The sequence below is a fragment of the Periplaneta americana genome, chromosome 14, assembly GCF_040183065.1.
Source record: "Periplaneta americana isolate PAMFEO1 chromosome 14, P.americana_PAMFEO1_priV1, whole genome shotgun sequence".
NCBI classification, from domain to species: domain Eukaryota; kingdom Metazoa; phylum Arthropoda; class Insecta; order Blattodea; family Blattidae; genus Periplaneta; species Periplaneta americana.
The window spans coordinates 45443367-45465405 of record NC_091130.1 but is presented as its reverse complement, the minus strand read 5'-3'; the positions used below and the strand labels follow the sequence as shown (position 1 = coordinate 45465405).

General features: G+C 34.6%; 1 protein-coding gene across 1 annotated transcript in view; it reads left to right on the top strand.

Moving 5' to 3' along the window:
* Window positions 1-22039, top strand: part of LOC138713266 (protein APCDD1-like) — a 269121-nt gene that overhangs the window by 160097 nt on the left and 86985 nt on the right. The gene's annotated exons all lie outside the window — the stretch shown is intronic.

The following is a 22039-nucleotide window of genomic DNA, read 5'->3' as shown; positions in this document are numbered from 1 at the left end:
TGGAGGGTACCTTCGAATATATAGAATAAGCAGTCGTGGACACCGGATAAGGGATGGTCCTCCAGCTTGGAGATTGGGCGAAGTGCTAACAACCCATCACCGTAAAAAACAGCTTGTTACGAAACCTTACAATAAGCCTCGGAATGGGACTGATTCTCTGGCACGACCACAGCAAAGGAATAAGGTTATGAGATTTGGTACTTGGAATGAAACTAGTCTTTAAAACGGATTTGAGGGAGGTGGGATATGATGGTGGAGACTGGATTAATCTTTCACAGGATAGGGACCGACTCGCCGGGCTGCTGATTCGGAGCTGCGTTCTGGCTTGGGTTGGATCCCCCTTTGGTCTCATTGAATGGTTTCTTCCGAGGTTTTCCCCAGCCGTGGGACTGAAGTCGGATGGTCTATGGCGAGTCCTCGGCATCACTTCATTTCACCCCTTTGATTTGATTACCTGGTTGGGTTTTTCCGAGGTTTTTCTCCAACCAAAAGGCAAATGCCGAGTATTCTTTCGGCGAATCATCGGACCTCACCTCATAATCAGGCTTCGAGACTTCGGACCCAATAGAGTAGTTCAGTGGGAAATCCGCATAACGACGTACTGAGTATAGTGGTAAAGCGTACAGTGGGTGGGGGTACTGTAGAATGAATGCCAACAAATATGCAAAGAAAAACGCTCTGGATTTGAAGGTTCTGACGAATAATTTGATTTTCATACAAACCTATTTTCAAACTGTGTCTGAAACTATTACACGGTTAGAAAAGTCAGAGCAAGAGATGCCGGAAGCCCTCAAATTAATTTAGAAAATGACACAGAGAATTAATGAAGCACCAAATACACTGGTTACTGAACGTATAAAACAGAAGTGGAAATCAATTTTATGTAAAAATAACGGATATGGAACATTGTGTAACATAATCAGTAAATTAGTGGACATAGAGTCACCCGAGAATAAAGAAAGGACTGTCTCTTAGAGACTGCAATGATGTTAGGTTTTTCGCTTTGCTCCTATCACGTCATGCGACGTAGAGTGCAGCTTTGCACAGTAGTACAAACTTTGGCAGATAACTGAAAAAGATTTACGTTTGAGACACTGAGAATGTATCTTGTAGTAAGTACATTGCAATCGGTACTGTAACTGCACTTCCTAAAGACGACCAATAGGTTAAATGAAAAAAATTAAAACTGCTACATGCTTATTTCCACCATTAACACTGTGTATAATTAAACACAAATGCTTATAAAAGACAGGAGAATAAATGCTTTTCACATTCTTTTGAAATTGTCATTGTGTAATATACATTTACTTTCAGAATGTACACATGTGTGTGTTTCCCCATACTACCGTACTCTACTCTAAATAGCAACGTTGTTACCTCAACACATCTCTACCTACCTGCAGCGAGTCAACAACCTATAGTACATGCACAGTAAACTTATTGTATCGGGTCCAAAGTCTCGAAGCCTGCTCATCATTGTAGAAAATTACTAAATTGTAAAACTGTAAAAATTGAAAAATACTGTAAAAAATTGTAAAACTTGTAATTGTAATATTGTAAAATTTTGACTTGTTCCACATCTTAAAGCTTCATTGCTCATGTAAGATTTATGGAATATAATGAATGAATGATGGCGGGCTTATGTGAGGGCGGCAATGAACCTGCGGGTTCCTTAAAAGCAAGTAAATAAGAATAAAATAGAATAGAAATTTGTTCAAGAGAAAAGGATGGAATGAAACACAACAGAATACAAATCAGTTGCATAAAATACAATAGGATAGATTATAAAAGAATAAAAATCAATAGAATAGAATAGAATGTATGGTATAGAATAGACGTGATTTGATAAGAACAGAATGGAATAATTTAGTATAACCGAAATCATCTGAGTAAAATAGAATGCAATAAGATGTAGCCTAATGGCGTAGAATATATTATATTACAATAAAATAAAATATAGCTTATAGAACAGAATAGAATAAAACAAATTAGAACAGAATGTATTGAAATTAATTTGAATAGAATAGAATGGGATAGGATGAAGTGGAAACTTACAGAATAAATTGGAATAGAATATAACAGGATAGAATGGAATATAAAATAGTAGAATGGATAAAATCGGATAGAAGAAAATGGGAACTGAACAGAATAAATAGAACAGTTGAAAGATGCAATGGAAGAGAAATAAATAAACAGGATGGAAAATAAAATAGCATAAAATTATATCGCATATAATAAATTTTGTATGTATGTATGTATGTATGTATGTACAGTATGTATGTATGTATGTATGTATGTATGTATGTATGTATGTATGTATGTATGTACGTATGTATGTATTCACACTGCAGTGGGTATATACCCGGTGGCAGTGGTAACTAATTACACTCAATAATGACAATAATAAACTTATTAATTAAAAATACAATTAATAATAATACTAATAATTAATAATGATAATAATAACAACAACAGAGAATATTCTAAATTAAATGAAGCACGATCACTTAAAATAACATTTAAAATAAATCTAATTTGTATCTTAAACCTAAGTTCGAACTAAAACCCACGAGTATGATATGTTCATATCTGCACAAGTATCTTTCAACATTACACTCATTTCGCTGTCAACTCACTCACTGCACTGGAACTACGACACATTTCACTGATTCTATCCTGATTTCAATAACACTTCAAAAACATTTCACTGTTCAAATACTTTGCACTGCCACTATAAACTATAAAGCTTCACTGACAGGAACACATTTCACTTACACAACACACTTCACTGACACAACACACCTCACTGACACAACATAATTCTTCAGTGATACAACACTTCAATAACAAAATATCATTTACACCCTTTAAATACTGTGTATAATTACCGTCTATTAGTAAAGTTATTAAGCCTATTTTTTTTTTTTTATATTTTGTGCGAGATCGTGCGTATTTGCTTGGTTTCCGCACAAAACCAATCCACGGTAAGTCTAAAATTCCACATTCAGTATTCCCAACATAACACACATAACAATTTCCCTCTTCTTACCGCTTAAGTGACATATTGATTTTACTGCTTTAGGCTTCTAACGTATTATTTTTAGAGACGTTCAATATAGTAATAATTATAAATTGGAAACTTACCACTGCAATTTCACCTAAATTGTACTGTTAATTATTGTTTTTAAATATTTGCAAAAATTAAGTAAACTCTACAACTCCACTAAAGTTACTGGATTCGTGATGCAAGTAACATTAAGGAAGCCGTGAAAAAATCAACAAGATTCCAGATGCCGAGGTTATTACTGCAATATGTTATATAAATAATATTGTTAAAAAATTAAAATGAAAAATAAATCATTACATAACCTTACCGTTTGTTTTAAGTTCGCATTTATGGACTGGGGGGAAAAAAGACAGTCGTATATCACTGCTTGCTGGAGTATAGTAAACACAGAAAACATTTTAAAGCAACAATGTTGAAGATAGATATTTTTGTTTTACAAATTTGCCGTCATTGAACAGAAACCAAGATGGATATTTCATTGCAACTAATTAGAAATTCGTCTTTCAGGTATGTAATAAACGATCTTCGCACAAAATAATGTACGATACTCGAGCGGTATGTTTTCTTTCAATTCTCGGAAATTGAAAAAGCTCAACTGCGTTTCGCTTTTTCAAACTTTTCCTCGAACATGGAAACTTCAACATACTGCTCTTGTAACGCATATTACTATTTGGTTGTTTAATGCGCAGAAATAAAATAGAATACAATAAAATGAAACAAAATGAAATATAGCAGGAAAGAATTTATTGAAATAAGATGAAACAGTGAATAATATAGAATTAAATGGAAAACAGTACAATGGAAAAGAATGGAATGAGACAGAATGGCATGGAATAGAAGAAAATAAATCAGAATTAAGTCAAATAAATAAAATAGAGCGAAATAGGATGAAGAGGTAGAACAGAATCCATTGTCAGTACGTGTAGATCCTGTTTGAGAGTGCTTGCCTCAAGTATTTTATCACATGCAGCAACTGCAGTTCATACAAACTATGGGAAAAAAAATAAATTCCAGTCGATTTTAGTATTCGAAACTGGGCACAATAATAAACCATATGAACATAATCGCACACAATAACACAGGGAATATGGATAGATAGAGGTTTATAACATCGCACCTTGCATATCGCGACCCAGTTCGTTGGCATCGCTCTGAGCCAGTCAATTGTTTGGAAGCTCCCACAATTTTGGTCTCGAGGAACCACAGGGCCCTTTGGAAAAACAAACCTTGGGTGCCCATAAAACTCTTGTGTACGAATGAAACAGCTGTGCTCGCTGCGTACAGCTCCCACAAACAGACTTGCCGTGGGAGTGGATGGATCACACTGTGTCACAGGCATCTTCATATTACCACAATCTACTCTCTTTCCAGCTAAAGACCGAAGTAAATGTAAATAAATGCACGTGGCAGAATGGTTCCTGATTGGCTATTGGACGCACAACGCCTCCAAACTCATGCTTGTCATCTTCTTCCTCATATTAAAATAGTCCCTTCTAAAATAATAAAATGTATAATATACATGGAATACGAGTAAATTAAACATGCTTATAACACAGTCTACTATATACAGTCGCGAAGCTCAATATGTAGTAAAAATGCAAACATGAGTAGTTGCCCACCACTAGGATCGCTACTATCGCCTCATCATCGCAGATCTCTCTCCTAGCAGACGACAAAATATGTTACACTTTCGTTGTCGTGTTCTTTTGGAAAAATTAACGCCTTCCTTCCATTATTGAAATATTAAATGCATAAAGTTAATTTATTATTTTAATGAAGTATATTAAATTCCACCATAAACTCGAAGATACCTGCAAGAAATAGGTTAATATTATTTTTGTTTGTGCAAAACGAACTCAAATTTACTATTATCTCTTCACTCATTCAAGATTATAGCGATAATTAACTATAAAACCAATAAATATTAATTTGTATTTCCCTTTACAACAATAGTAATGGAAATATGAATTAATGGAGTAACTTGCGTGTACCGGTACTTGTAGTGTATGCTTACGTAGTTAACAAAGTGGGATGAGGTTAAGCAATAATAATCACACCAGAATTGGAAATAAAACATGATCAATAAATTTTATTGTAACAGACTTTTTCCACGTCTCTAGTAAAGTAACAAATAAAAGTAACAACAAAATTAACAGCTATAATTAAAAACATATCCTTTGAAAAAAAAAAAGTAGGCCTAAGCAATAATAATCCCATCAGAATTGAAAATAAAACGTGATCAATAAATTTCATTAAAACAAACTTAATTTGTCTACGTCTCTAGTAAAATATTATTATTCCAATTATTGTATTTTAGCCATTAACATTTTCATTACAACCAATAACAACATTTCACAAGCATCAATGTGAAATACGCAACGAGCTAGCACTCGATGGAAATACGACACAGTCCAAAGTCGACCGTGGACAGTCTATTGTTTCTAGTTGCTAACCGCTTGGAGCGCTTTATCACGAGATTTACAAAAAATCACCTCAAGCTTCGCGACTGTATATAGTAGACTGTGCTTATAAGAACACTTTCTTACGATTTAAACAACATGTTTATATTAGTAGTTTCAGATATTGCGTGTTAAATCATTTTAACGTGTATTATGGCAACGCGCATGCGTAAAGGCTCATTCACAATGAAAATTAAACATAACGTAAACATTAACATAAGCACATAAACATATGCCACAAACTTAAGTAGCCAAGGCCCATTCACAATGAAAATTAAACATAGCGTAAACATAACACGTGTGTGGAAACAAACATACCGAATCAACAAAACTACAGAATCTATTATATAAAAAATGGAGAATTGACAATGACTGACGATGTAGCTATTCAATTTATGTTTCTAATAACTACAATGGCATCAGTATATGGCTTTCAATACTTGAAATTAAAGAAACGGAGATGTAAAATAATCAACTTTTCGTCATATGATTCCATGTTGCGCGCCTAGCTATCATCACGGCCAATAGATCAAAATATTGCCTGTAGGCAAAGCCCATGAGATGTTAAACAAAAAGTGAAAACACGCTTTCCGCTTGTGTACTGTTTCCAAATCGCATAAACATAAGCATGAAAGTTCGGAGTTTGCAAACTATCATGTTAACGTCTTATGATTAAGATTAAGTTTATGCTTATGTAATTCATTGTGAATGCTTTCATTAAATAACATGGACACAAGGTTTTATGCTTACGTTATGTTTATGTTTAATTTTCATTGTGAATGGGCCTTAATAGGCATTAAATCCCTCCCAAGGTGACTTGCAGCTTCACAGAATACATCAGCACAGCTGGTATAACACAGTGCGAGATTCAGTGTTGTCAACCTCAAATAAATTTCTGTAGAATTAAAGAAATTCTCCACTCTTCAAAGAATAACATTTAATCACGAATCTACAGAAAATGAAAATCCACTATTCCCAGTAGAGAAATAATAAATACTAACCCTCTGTGAACATTTTACGGGTTAGTTCAATGAATGTGTTGAAATGTCTGCAATATATCAGACGGTGGCTGCCCTGCGTGCTCACTTGCTGAAAATAATGCGCCCTGGTGGCTGCTTTGGTAGCTAGCTTGCGATTGTGGAGTAATAAATTTCGGTTTTGTTTACGTCTACTTCAATCTTTAGTTGGAAATAGAGTAGTACAGCGCTTCTCAAACTATGGTCCGCGGACCACCTGTGGTCCTCGAGGTCTGCCCTTGTGGTCCTTCAAAAAGGACAGAAGAAAAAATGAAATTCAAACGAATTGCGTATCAAACTGTAGCTGAAAATCTCAGAGTTTGGAAATGGTACATGGCAATAACCTTTCACTTTTTCTCCCAGTACTGATATTTTATGAAAATTATTACCCTACCTGTCTACCAACTTCCCACTATACTCTCAGCAACAAAAGAGGGATTTAAAGCACTATGAACGTGGTGTTTCTCGCCATCTTTTCCCTGGACATCAGCTGATGACATTGGCATATCTGAATAAAGGGAAGAGTTGAGACGGTGCCGGGTGGAGTTCCCGGGTAGCTCAGTTAGAAAGAGCGCTGGTACGTTCAACCAGAGGTCCCGGGATCGATATCCGGCCCCGGAACAATTTTTCCCTTCAAATTATTCAAATCTGCTTTACAGAGAGTTTTACCTGAAAGACTAGATTTGCATAATATATACGTCACTATGTACGTTAACAGAAAACTACAATTCCAAGTCACACAGAGATTGTGTGCACTCGATGTGGGTCTCTGGCGTTTCGTCAGCCCGCGCGAGTTGTGTGGATATAAAGGGAAGAGTTGAGACGGTGCCGGGTGGAGTTTCCGGGTAGCTCAGTTGATAAGAGCGCTGGTACGTTCAACCAGAGGTCCCGGGATCGATATCCGGCCCCGGAACAATTTTTCCCTTGAAATTATTCAAATCTGCTTTACAGGGAGCTTTACCTGAAAGACTAGATTTGCATTGGCATATCTTTCAGATATATTCTCAAAATTAAACGAACTAAATCTCTCTCTACAAGGTAATTCTTTGACTGTTCTCCATGCACATGAGAAAATAAACTTGGTTTGTGGGTCAGTTCCGTAAAACAGACGATTTTTTCACTATTTTCAACCCTAGAGTCTTTTTTGGTCGAAAATGATTTCGTTATTGGAAACGGATTATTCAATTACATAAAATGTTCGTATCTGGAAACTACAAGGTCACAATTTGAAACTTATTTTTCAAGTGAATATGACGAATTTTCATGTGTTCGTGATCCACTTCATTGCGATATTGAAAATAAAAAACTTTCATTGAGTGAAAGAGAACAGTTAATTGAACTCTCGAATGACACCGGACTTAAAAAGTATGGTTAATTTGTGGACCTCATCACAAGTGAAAAGAGAATATAGTGAATTGTACAATGGTGCTTTACAGATTATAATTGAGTTTGCTTTTACGTATCTGTGTGAGAAAGGATTTTCATCACTAGCTCTAATAAAAACGAAGTACCGAAATCGACTCGATGTATGTGACGATCTCCGACTTAAGCTTACCAGCATACATCCAAATATAGAACAACTGTGCCAGAATCGGCAGGCTTATCCATCTCATTAATGTGAGCACCGCCATTTATTTGGTTTGTTTAGTTAATAAGTTAAAGATTTTATCCAATATCTAATAGCCTTGATTTATTAAAAAATGAAAATGATTTTTTCTATTAACATTAACTTAATTAGTTAATACTAATATAAAATTATATGTATGTATGTATGTATGTATGTATGTATGTATGTATGTATGTATGTATGTATGTATGTATGTATGTATATATTTATTTACACTGCAATTGGGCAAGCACTCGGTGGAAGTGGAATACACAATATAAACAATACACAAAAAATGATAAGCAATGCACAATAAATTTACAATACACAATACAATAACACAATACACAATACAATTTTATACACAATACAATAAGAATACACAATATAATTTAACACAATAATAATAAAACATAAATAAAATACTTAATTTTACATTACAACCTACATAATTATGTATAGGTCGTACATAAGTTTCAATAGTCTTTCACTTTATTCTCATCTCACTCACTGTAGTGGCACTATGACGCATTTCACTGACACTTTAGGACACATTTCACTGACACACTATAACACATTTCACTGACACTATAGAACACATTTCATTGACGCTATAAATTATCACTGATCGGAACTATTCACTGCACTGTAAAACCATAACTCCACTGACTCACCTCGCTTCACTGATACAACAGTTCAAATAAGTCAGATAATTACACCCTTATGCATACTGTACTTATAAACGGAACTACATTTAAACTAAACATTTCTAGCCTAAGGCCCTCTTACACGCTATTTTTAAATAATTTACAATTCAAACCAAGGAAGTAACTTGTCAGGCTAAATAAATACGTCACCTTAAAAAATTAAATGTTAAATGTCACCTTAATTTTAATTTGCACTTGATACACAACTTTTTAAATTATTCTTGAAACTCCTTAAGGAAGGACAGCCCTCAAAATCAATTTTAATTAATTAATTCTCTTTTAAAATATAAGTATATTATATTAAAATATGCTACAAAAATGATAAACTTGCTTTCCAAGGAAACAAGAGGAAGGTGGTCCACGAAACTTTTCTGACTTAAAAAAGTAATCCTCACTTCAAAAAAGTTTGAGAAGCGCTGGTCTAGTATATACAGTCACGAAGCTTGAGTTGTGAGGGTGCTAAGAAGAATTGACTGTGCCGGTACTATTTCGCATTGTTTATAATGAGGCGATATTAGCGATCCTAGTGGTTAGCAACTATCTATGGATGCATATTTACTACGTATTGAGCTTCGTGACTGTATATATTAGACTGTGATATTACGTTACTGAAACTTACATTTCAAGACTGGTCCACAATAAACCGGGAACGAGAATCAGAATGGGAACGGGAAGCGAATGACGTGTATGTGAAGATTTGTTATTCACAATAAACCGAGAACGAAAACTGCTATGCATTTCGATATGCATGTCAATAACGATATGTAAAGTCGATATTACGCATTCAGATGTTATTTGTGTATAATTGACCAATGGGGTTTTCTCATGAGTACAAGCCAGCCAACTTCAAAATTAATGACATGGAAAATTTAAGAATTCAATAATAACTAGGGGCTTGTGCAACAAATGCTGCAAACTAAGTTCATTAGACGTTCAAATAAACATTTTTCAGATTTATTTTCAATGAAGAATACCAGACATTCTGAAAGTGATTTGCTTCTATAATAATAATGAAACATACTCTCTCTCGAGCCAATACTGAAGAGAACCACGCATATAAATATCTACATAACACTGCCATTAAATATATGAAAAAGATCCAACTCCACTTGATTAATAGCTATAAAAATATTTGATTTTTAATAATATTATTATCTTACGTAAGTTTTATAGCTTTCAGTAATATATACTATATAGCCGCCACTCAGTAAAATATAGAAATCAAAATCGAATTTAAGTTATTCTCTACATCTACTTATATAACTCCAAAAGTTTCACTTTTATATCAATATAGCATTAATATGTATAATTAATGAAAAATAGTCACATCATGGCTTTAACTAAAATAATATTTCATTTCTAATGGTAATATGTCAAACCACCTCAAGTTTTGTAGTTTTTAATATCCAATACAGAGCTGTACCCAGAAAATTACACACCACAGAATCGAACCTGTAAATTATTTTTAGTAAGTTAGGTTTTTAATAACCAATTTAATTTGAGCTCTAAATATGTCAGCATTCTTGCAGATCATGGCCTTCGTGTAATATTGTTTACTGTAGTGTGTGTTTTGTTTTATTCTGAAATGCAACACGGCCGACTTGATGTTCGCTTCGCTTCTCCTGAATTCAATTAGCTAGTTCTCAAAACTGATGACAGATGGATTTTGGAAAATAGGAAAATTATGTAGGAAAATTGACATTTCACTGAAAACTACTATTTTTCCGAAAAACTTTGGGTTCCAAGCTTCAAAATGAGGGGCCATTTATTAAAATCCGTTCAGCCGTTTTCCCGTAATTTCCATTACTAGTTCAAATTATATATAGATTATTTTTAGTATAGACCTTGCGATTAGTGAAAAATAGTCACATCACGGCATTAACTACAATAATATTTCATTTCTAATGGTAATAATGTCATCAAACCACCTCAAGTTTTGTACCCAGAATCGAACCTGTAAATTATTTTTAGTAAGTTAAGTTTTTATTAACCAATTTAATTTGAGCTCTAAATATGTCAGCATTCTTGCAGATCATGGCCTTCGTGTAATATTGTTTACTATAGTGTGTGTTTTGTTTTATTCTGAAATGCAACACGGCCGACTTGATGCTCCCTTCGCTTCTTTTCTGCGACCTTTGATGTCTGAACTTAATTCTTCCTGTCAACATCTAAGTCTCCCTTGTCCAGTTGAACTTCGCAAGTCTATGACTAGGAAATTAAGAGAGGAATTAAGAAATGCAGAATTCGAATCATGGAAAGTAATGCCTGGAAGAGGAGAGATGTAGTGTTGTATAGCCAAGTACCTAGAGCCAACGCCTGGATTTTTAATAAGTCTGGACTATCTACATCTGAATGGGTAACCTGCCTCAAAATGAATGCCAATTTAGCAGCAGTTAGAGGAGTACCTGGTCGCTCTTTGGACGGATCCCGGTGCAGACATGGCTGCCAGGAGACTGAAAACCTTGCCCACGTCCAGGGTCAGTGTAACAGAGGTTTACTCCTCCGAAATGCCAGACACCATCATGTTCGATCCTTAATTGCAACTGCTTTAAGAAAAAAGTCTTGGACAGTAGAAGAGGAAGTTTTTTGCCTTGCTACTAATGGCTCCTCTAGACGTATTGACATCATAGCGTATTCCTAGACTACCAAGAAAGGATATATAATTGATCCTACCATAAGGGAGTAGCCAGCCGGAGGATGTCAATCAAGAAAAGATCGACATTTATCTGCCAACAGTTGATTACTTCAAAGCAAAATACCAGCTTGAAGACATTGAGGTGATTGGTCTTCTTATTGAAGCTCGTGGTGTGATTCCCAAGTTCTTTGAACGCTTTAGGAAGACTTTTGAACTACCACATACACTTACTGCTGACATCATGACTTCAGTTTTGAAACGCTCTTGCCAAATTCTGAGTCATCATATTCACTCTGTGTATTTTTTTTTATCCACTTTCTATTCATATAAGTTTATTTTAATTTTCTTTCTACAAAATTTATGTAAACATTTAATATTGCAAAATTCATGTAGGAGAGTATACTGAGTCCTTCTGGGCTACCTCCAATGGGAGACAGTTATTACCTTACCTTACCTTAGAAGCGAAGCGAGCATCAAGTCGGCCGTGAATGCAATTAGCTAGTTCTCAAAACTGACAGACTGATGGATTTTGGAAAATAGGAAAATTATGTCGAAAAGTTAACATTTCACTGAAAACTACTATTTTTCCGAAAAACTTCGGGTTTCAAGCTTCAAAATGAGGGGACATTTATTAAAATCCGTTCAGCCGTTTTCCCATAATTTCCATTACCAGTTGAAATTATATATATATAGAGACTATTCACGTGGTAGTCTGTTCACATTTATTGAACCTATTGAAAGTAATTCTACTGAATTTATGGGTTAGCTACAAAGCAATGGATGACGAAGAAATTATGTCAAGGCCTTCTTGTTACAAATATACGACGACCAAATAGCTTTTTGATGACAACAGAATGAATCTCGTAGGCTGTGATCGGAAACAAGAACGGCAAAATTTTTTTGCAAAGTTAAAACTTGGCCAAACTTCATGTTCCGTTCCCGGACTCCGCCAATCATCTTATTAATTTATTGTGAATGCTCACATTTAAATATATTTATGTTATAAATATTTCCGTTCTCGTTGTCGTTTAGTTGACTCTGCCGGATGTGCAACAGACTATGGAATGGCATGGTCACAAGTTCAAGCCCGAATAAAAAGCTCGATACTTATTTTGATATAATCATAACTAAGGCCCGAAAGTTAGAGAAAATGTCTTTTTTTTTAACTGGCTAGATATGAAAGAGTTCGAGGTCCACCCCTATGGAGTAACGGTTAGCGCTTCTGGCCTCGAAACCAGGTGGCCCGGGTTCGACTTCCGGTCGGGGCAAGTTACCTAAATGAGGTTTTTTCCGGGGTTTTCCCTCAACCCAATATGAGCAAATGCTCGGTAACTTTCTGTGCTGGACCCCGAACTCATTTCACCGGCATTATCACCATCTCATTCAGACGCAAAATAACCTAAGATATTGATAAAGCGTCATAAAATAACCTACTAAAAATGAATGAGTTTAATAGATAAAAATATATTTCCACCCATTTCGCGACGATAGGGCCAGTTTTATATTGCCTTTTTTTGCCTGCTTTATCTTCCTTTACCTGTTTTAAGGTTTAATGCCTTATTTTGCCTTTTTCGCGTTTTATGGACACTTTCTGCTTGTTTGCTTACGTACTTAAATGAATTTTAAAGAACCCGGAGTTTCATTCCCGATCTCACATAAGCCCGCCATCGATTCCTATCCTGAGCAAGATTAATCCAGTCTCTACCATCATATCCCATCACCCTCAAATCTGTTTTAATATTATCCTTCCAAATGTCTTTTCGTTTATATCTTCCAACTAATACTCTACGGCGTAATGCATTTCTGGAAGGATATTTTAGTTATATTGTAGTTTCTAAAATTATAAGTAATCTGACAAAGGGTTCCTTTTGTATGAAAAAACTAAGTTACGGAAAACGAGAGCTGAAACAAAGCTATTGTATTACCTACATATATTAAGCACCCTCCTCATGAAAAATTAACATTAATATAATTCTAGCATAATCATGTGCGATATATTATTTTAAAGAGGAAATATCACAGTACAAATTGGATAAATAAAAAAATATATAATTACCTGACAAAATCTTTAAATTTATCGAAAATGAAAGTTAAAAACTTGTATGCTATCCCAGGGGCAGGTATTTATGGAGATTAATTTTATCATTTGTGTTTTTTTAATATTGGTGTCGGCGGGGATTATTGGAGATTGATTTGTAGGCCTACTCTTGGCGGAGATTAATATAAATTTTGGAAAATAGATTATTTTGGAATTGGAGTATTAACTGAGTATGGATATATCCTCCAAATACTTAACCCTTAAATTGGCAAAACTTCATTTCTCACACTAGTTTATTAAACCTTGCCGGACTGTAAAGAAAACATCTATCGCAATGTCTATATTTTATATATTGTACAATATTAGAGTATTGTGAAATTTTAATTCTCCTACCAATTTTTTGTCTATTGTTCTATAAAAATTAAAGCACATAGCTTATTAACCTGTTGTATCCTACAGGATACTTTATGCTCGACCATGCCGAAATGTAGTAATTATAAACCTGGTAAGTCCTTTAATGCATGTCATTAAAGTACACCTATTCATTAAAGTTAAGGTTTTCGATTATTCTCGGATATGCAATCGAAAGACAACTAGGGAATGTCACGGAGGCTGGAAATTCAATACTGTCGCAGAAGGTCATGTTCTGCTACTATAATAATTAGCGTTAATTGTAAATAATATTCAAATAAATTCAATTTGTCATCTCGTTTTTCAATTCTAAATCAATTTCCAGGTTATATGAAGACTAATGTTCTCTAGGTTATATCAAGGTCAATGATATTTGCGCCTCGGAAAAAATCAATACTTTCGTGTCTGCGCACATCTCACAATTCAGGTCAATTCCGTTCGTCACTTAACATAACCATAACATGAAAACTTATGAATAATTTCAAGTTAGAAATATGGTCGAACATAAAAAGTCGTATGAAACTTGCCTATAATGGTAATTAAGACGCTCGTATGAAAATTATGAAACTCGCTTGCGCTCGTTTCATAAACAAACATACTTGCGTCTTAATTACTACCATTATAGGTTCGTTGCATAATGTACTATTGTCAATTTAAGGATTAACATTAAAGGTTCTTTGGATTCTGGTAAAGGTGCGGTAAGGCCAATTGACAATATTTGTTGGATTGAGACTATCTTTAACACACATTCATTAAAAACGAAAAAAACTTCCAGCCCTCAAATTAACACTTTCAAATTATAATCAATAATTGAAGAGTCTACTGCAAGAATGAAGGATGTCATTTCGAATACATTTTGCAGGAGAAGCAATTGAAAGTTTGAAATACTTAGCGCTTAAAGCTTAGGGGAGAGTCGGGTAGTATCGGACATCGGGTAATATCGGACAGTGAGTTTCTTTCATCTACCACACGATGATAGTACCTGATTGACATGGTTACGTTTCTGTGATGTCGCATATAGAAATGTAACCATGTCATTCAGGTACTACCATATGGTCGTAGATGAAAGAAACGCACTGTCCGATACTACCCGCTGTCCGATACTACCCGACTCTCCCCTAACTGAGATTTTCCGATCATTGCTGGATAATGACTATCAGTGTTAATGACATATAACTCTCTATGTGCATTCTATATGTCTTAAGCTATGCATTGACAGTCTTGGTTCATTTTCGACAAGAAAGTGAAATCCATCATTCTTGCAGTGGACTCTTCAATTATTAGTGAAATGCTGAATTCTCCGCTTTTGAGTTCACTAATGTAATCAGAACACCTGGAATACCATGTAATGTAGCCTACTTGGATATAACAAATTCAAGTGAAAAAAAATCTGAAAAAAAAAAAAAAACTCAGAATATGAAATTCGCTATAAAACGACGCAATAGTAATAATTCGCGAATGTGTTCGTGTTCATATTTCGATATTAGAACTCTATTTCGCGATTGATTTATCTGCATATTTTCAATCGGAATCACTTACTTCGTAAAGTTTAGTAAAAATCTATTGTATATCTAATTATGTCGTGATTTTCGCGATCTCCATAAATACCCGGCCCTGGAAAAACAAAGTAATAAATTAATAGTACATTATGCAACGAGCCTATAATGAAGGTAATTAAGAAGTGAGTATGGATATTTATGAAACGAGCGCAAACGAGTTTCATAATTTTCATACGAGCTTCTTAATTACCATTATAGGCGAGTTTCATACGACTTTTTATGCTCGACAATATTTCTAACTTGATATTATTAATTTTAATTGTATCTGACCTTCAGCAATGTTCCGCATGTTGTAAGATGTGCGCAGACGCGAAAGTATTGATTTTTTCCGAGGAACAGATATCCACAATGACCTTGCTAGGCCATAAGAACCTACAGAGATAACATTGAAATTAAATTAGACATTGAAAAACGAGATGACAAATTGAATTTATTTGAATATTATTTACAATTAACGCTAATTAGTATAGTAACAGAACATTACCTTCTGCGACAGTATTGGATTTCCAGCCTCCGTGACTTTTCGCTAATTCTCTTTCGATTGCATAACCGAGAATAATCGATACTTGCGGTTTTATAACGGTAGAAAGCTGACCTGTCATTGGCTGAACAGTTGTAACCTGAATTGTCATTGGCTGAAAGACCTGACCTTTAATGAGTAGGTGTACTTTAGTGACATGCATTAAAGGTCTGCTACCAGGTGTATAATTACTACGTTTCGGCATGGTCGACCATAAAAATAAATAAAAGCGTTCAACCAAGGTCCAATTACATTCCACCAATTCCAGAACAGGGCGCTGAAATAATAATCGTTTTCTGGTGCCGAATTAAACAATACTTTTGAGTTCTACCTCTTTCCTTCCTATGAAAATCAATGGTGTATGCACAGAAATGTTCACCTTTACTTCAATCTTGCATTTATACCATACACTGAAACAGTTTCTCACATTTACGGGTTCTCAGGATTACGGGTCCATTAATATAAGAGTTTCAAACCAGACATGGTTAATACACAAGAAATACTTTCGGATATACTAAAGGTTTAAGTTTCGGCTTACCAGACGTCCATAGTTAACAGCACATGTCCGTATTTTGAAAGTCTATTCTGCTGTTCGTATTTATTTTAAAAAATTTGTTAAATGTCCGAATTTTTATCAAAAAGTCCTATTCGTCTGATTTTTAATAAATAAATTTCAAAACACAATTCTGAAGTACGAGTAAAACTTCAGTTTTTGTCCATTTTATTGAGAAACTGAACTGAATTCAACGATACAATAGCGTTCCAAGAGTTAACTTTACTGACCAATACTCTCTTTGCGATACAAGCTATGCCCAAAGCATGATATTGTACTGTTACTATTGATTTTTACGTATACTGATTTTCTTTTGTTGTGTACATAATTTTTTAATATAAGTCTACATAAAATAACGAGTATTGCTAATTTTGCAGCTTACTGGCCATTTTAATCTAAATAAGTAATAAGATATAATTAGGGACCGGATTTATATGTAATATCAAGGTGTGAAATATGTACATATTTTTGTAAGAAAAATGAGCTGAATATGTGCCAAAATATGTAAAACCATGAAAATACTTAATATCAATATCTGCGCTGGTTTTTATTGTTAGGCCTATATATTTGTAGTCTGGTACAATTTTTAATTTTCTGTTCTTCATGCCGATTTCTGCTGTTTATGGTGCTCTTCCGCCGTTTCTGAGTATCATAATTTCTGTTTTGTTCACATTTATATCAAATTTGTTTTTTATCACACCATTTTACCATGATGTTTATTGTTTCTTGTAACTTTGTAAGGTCTTTAGACCCTACTACTATATCGTTCGCTTATGCGTATGAGATTATTCCCTTCTTGATTTTTACAATACAAAGCAGTTGTATGATAAAGGTTGCCTCTTTTTCACTCATATTTACAGTGGGCGGTAAGGGGTGAGTGCCTCTTTTACTTCCTGGAACTAAGAAATATATCCTTTCTAGGGGTAGGTAAAAAGGCTTTTTAAATCTGTGTATTTCAAATTGTAAACTTCCCCAGCAGAAGTTTTCTTTTTTCCTTTTAAAGAAGTAAAATTGAATAAAATCCCTAAATATGTAGATTTATGTAATATCAAACCATAATATGTAATGTAGGGTAAATATGTAAAAATATGTGCTATCAAATTTTAATACATTAATGGTAATTACAAGATTCGCAAAGATTTGTTATTTATATACGGTTAGGTTGAAAGGAATATAATATGTAATTACATAAAAATCCGGTCCTAGATATAATACCTCTACAAATTTTTTGTATCCTGCTTTTTGAACCAATTTCTCCCATTTTTCACTTTTTTACATTGGGGAATTTAATTGAAGTGAATTTATTATGACAGACAGAGTAACTATCTCATGCCCCCATGTTTTAAATTGCTTCCAGTGCACTTCATTAGAACCAGGTACCCAGCTTCGAAGCCGTTAGCCCTGTGAACTTACAGTATATTTATTTTCCCCTATTATCATATTATAGGATTATCTAAGAAATTAGCAATATCTTTATGAAAGTAGAAGAGAAAGAGTGGGAGAAGGAAGTGGTCCGTGGCCCATTTTTCACTCATAAGTATCTGGTTATTTAAAATCAACTGCGAACGCTTAAATCCTTATATTGCCTAACTTAATCTCACAATTGAAACCTTCAGCAGTTAAGGGAACAGTTATTTATGCTTACCACAAAGTAAATGAAGATAAGAAAATGGGCTTATGAGGAGAAGATTAATTTTCTTGATGTTGTGGGATAGTTATGTCTAGCTTGAAACGCTTCAATAAAGAAAATTTGTCTTAAAAATAAGAAAGAACATTATTTACTGTGTTATTCCATGAAATCGTCCACAACAATAGAAACAAATATGAAATTAAACATTAACGTACAGTGAACTCTGCTAAGTTCGACTGAACAGAATTGAAAGTTCAGTCCAATAAGGGTAGTGGGTGTGGCAGGTGAAATGAATACAAATTCTTATTGATTATCCATCAACGAATACAGTACTGTACTTGCATTTCCTACCCACCCCGAGACTTGTGTATGCGCTTCTAGTACACAGTAGGTTTCGACAGTTCCATCTCACAAACGGCACTATTCTCAATTAGAAAAAAAAGAGTTAATTAATTTAAAATCAGTGATTAAATATGGATGTCCTAATCAATAAAATATTGTTTTCCTTTAACAAAAGTATCACTACGAGAGAGAGAACAAATTACCATTCAAATAGCAAATCCATTTCGTAGTTCCCGTATAGAAGGGGTGTCTAATTCTCCTACATAGGCAGTCGAACTAAGGATGTCGAACTTGTTTTCTGTCGAACTTAAAAGCTTCCAATGTATAATGTTGCAAACCCAAGTCTTCAGATTTGTTTCTTAAACTTTGTTAAAACGATATGGAATAGTTTGTAATGTGTTTTTCCAAGGTGGAGTCTATTTCAAGATTTCAACATACTTGTCCTTGAGAAGTAGTATCTGCGCATATAGGTAAATTACTCGTCTCCTTCCCGATCCTTGGCTTTTCGAGGATTCTTGTACTTAGGCTTGGAATAAAATTTTCGAGAAAAAACACTATGACCAGGCACTACCACATTTTACGATATATTGCGCTAACTCTCAAGGTCGGCGCATTCCCAAACCCACACCGGCTGACTACACTAAGGTTCGCTGCGAACCCAGGTTTAAAGCAAGCAACCCTACTCGTCCCTGAGCCAGCCTCGTCCGTGCGTCGCCAGCCGACGTTCGGGGAATGCTATGGAATGATGACGAAATGGAGAAATGTTGATGGAATGATGTAGGTCCTAATATTGGGAAAAGCGAAAGAACCCAGAGAAAAACCCCAATTGCAACCTTGTCCTTCACAAGTGTCACTATAGATTTTTCATAAAAAATCCCAAACCTAACCGGAACTCGAACTCTGACCGCCTGTATGACAGCCTGAAGCTCTGACCACAAGAGTTGAACTAACAGCTGTGTCGAGGAAAACAAGAACGACATCTTTTGAATCTAGAATCACCAAAACAAAACGCTTATGAGTTGTGTTAAACACAGCAATATAACACGTAAAATTTACAACTTGTGTAACTCACCAGTTTATGACCGTTGATTTCACGGTACAATAGAGAAAGATGTGTGCCAGTTTTAATGGTCCGTCTGTACCTATTTTAAACTGTATACTGTATGTGTATAAGCATCCTCCTTTAACTACCGCGAGCAAAATTTACGTCTGTTATTACAAAAATACTTCACACAGCCTCAACGCCACATCTTCAGAGAGTCATTTCCTCTTCAGTTTTGGAATTGTAGTTTATGTATTTCTGCTACGCTGGAGTCCCTCACAGTTCTATTGCCTAATTCTCAATGAAAACTTGAACGTAGTTGTAGTAGTAGTAGTAGTAGTAGTAGTAGTAGTAGTAGTAGTAGTAGTAGTAGTAGTAGTAGTAGTAATATTTCAACAACGATGTCAACTGAATTGCAGAAGTTATTCAATGTCGAAATTCAGCGCAGGCGAAAATATCTGCCGAAAAGATTTTCCTGATGTACTTATCAGGGACATGGTTTTTCACATCACGTAAATTCGTGGTGAGTAGCTAGAAGAAGAGACGACCTCTTGTCCCCGTATTATTAATGGAATTACAATTATGATTAGTGAAAACATAGGCCTATGTACTGTATGTTACGAGTTGGGTGAACCTCTAAAAAAGCAAACTATTGACAAGGAGAAATTCTCTCAAGAGAGTATCTTTATTAACTCCTACCTAATATAATTTTAAATGCCTATTTTTAATAGAAGAATAATACACAAACAAATCATACAGAAAATCGTCTGAATATTCTTAAAATCTAGTGTCATTGTACATGATTTTGACTCCAAATAAAGACGAATTAATTGAAGCGTCGCGTCGGCTGCAACAACGTTGTAAGTTACAAAATTTTCATTCGGCGTGTTTCCGTGTAATTATGTTGTATGTCATGTTACTTTGCTATACTCTTTGGCTTGCAACTGTCCATCAAATCAGTACGTGAAATTTGTCCACTCCAGAGTTTGCTCCCTCATAAGAACAACGTTGTACGTGTACACATTTCTGCAGCTCCTGTAAATTTTACAAAATGTAACTTATAACGTTGTTCCAGCCGACGCTTCAATTGTTGAAATGTTCTCTTCTTTCATGTGCGTTATTCTCGAATAAATTGAACAGCTAAGAAAAATAGATATAAATTGTTTTAGGAGTGGAGAAAATGCTTTGATGACTAATCGAAGAGATGTCATTTTAGAAAATGGGAATAAGTTCATTGAGAAATGGAAAATAGTTCTTGATGACGAAATCCAACATATAGGTTATTTTAAGAAATTATAGATTTTGATGACGAATTCAACAAATAAGTTGATTTAGGAATAATGAATGGCTCTTGATGACGAATCCAACACATAAGTTATTTTAAGAAAGAACAGATTCTTATGATGAATCCAACAGATAAGTTATTTTAAGAAAGAATAAATATTGATGACAAATCCGACAATTAATTTGATTTAGGAATAAAGAATAACTCTTGATGACGAATCCAAAAAATAAGTTGCTATAGGAATGGATGATAGTTCTCGATGACGAATCCAACTAATACTGCATGTTGCTTTAGGAATGGAGAATAACTTTTGATGAATGTAAGATATAGGCCTACTGTATATATTATTTTAGGATTGAAGAATAGTCGTCTGTTTGGAATCTGGATACTCAGCAAACGTTACTATAGTCAGCTTGTATACATATACATAGTGTTGTGCCAAATTGCAGGTCTTTCACTGCAAAACCCAGCATTCTGCAATCTTTCCTATTGTCTCTGTTCCTCTTAGTTTCCGGATATGACCCATATATCTTAATGTCGTCTGATATCTCTGCCCCGAACTCTTCTCCGGTTCACCATTCCTTCCGATGCATCCTTCAGTAGGCAGTTTCTTCTCAGTCAGTGACCCAGCCAATTCCTTTTTCTCTTCCTGATCAGTTTCAGCATTATTATTTCTTCATCCATTCTTTCTAGCTCAGTTTCACTTTTTATTCTGTCTTTTTCACATGCTTCATCCTTCTCCATATCCACATTTCAAATACTTCTAGTCGCTTCTCTTCACTTCGTCGTAGCATCCATGTTTCTGCTCCATATAGTGTCATACTACACACACAAACACTTCCCTAGTCTCGTCCTTAGTTTTTTTTTTTCCAGAGGTCCGCAGAAGATGAATCTTTTTCTATTAAAAGCTTCCTTCGCCATTGTTATCCTCCTTTTGACTTCCTGGCAGCAGCTCATATTACTACTTATAGTACACAACAAGTAATCAGTTGGTATGGGTTATCATAGCACGTCAGGTTTTTGAGATATGGAACTGTAATGTTAATTCTAAATATTACTATTCAGTATATATATATATACCGTAAAGTCAGAGATATATTCTTTGCAAATTGTTATATTATATCATTTTAAATAGATTTGGAAGATGATATACACTTACAATATATAGT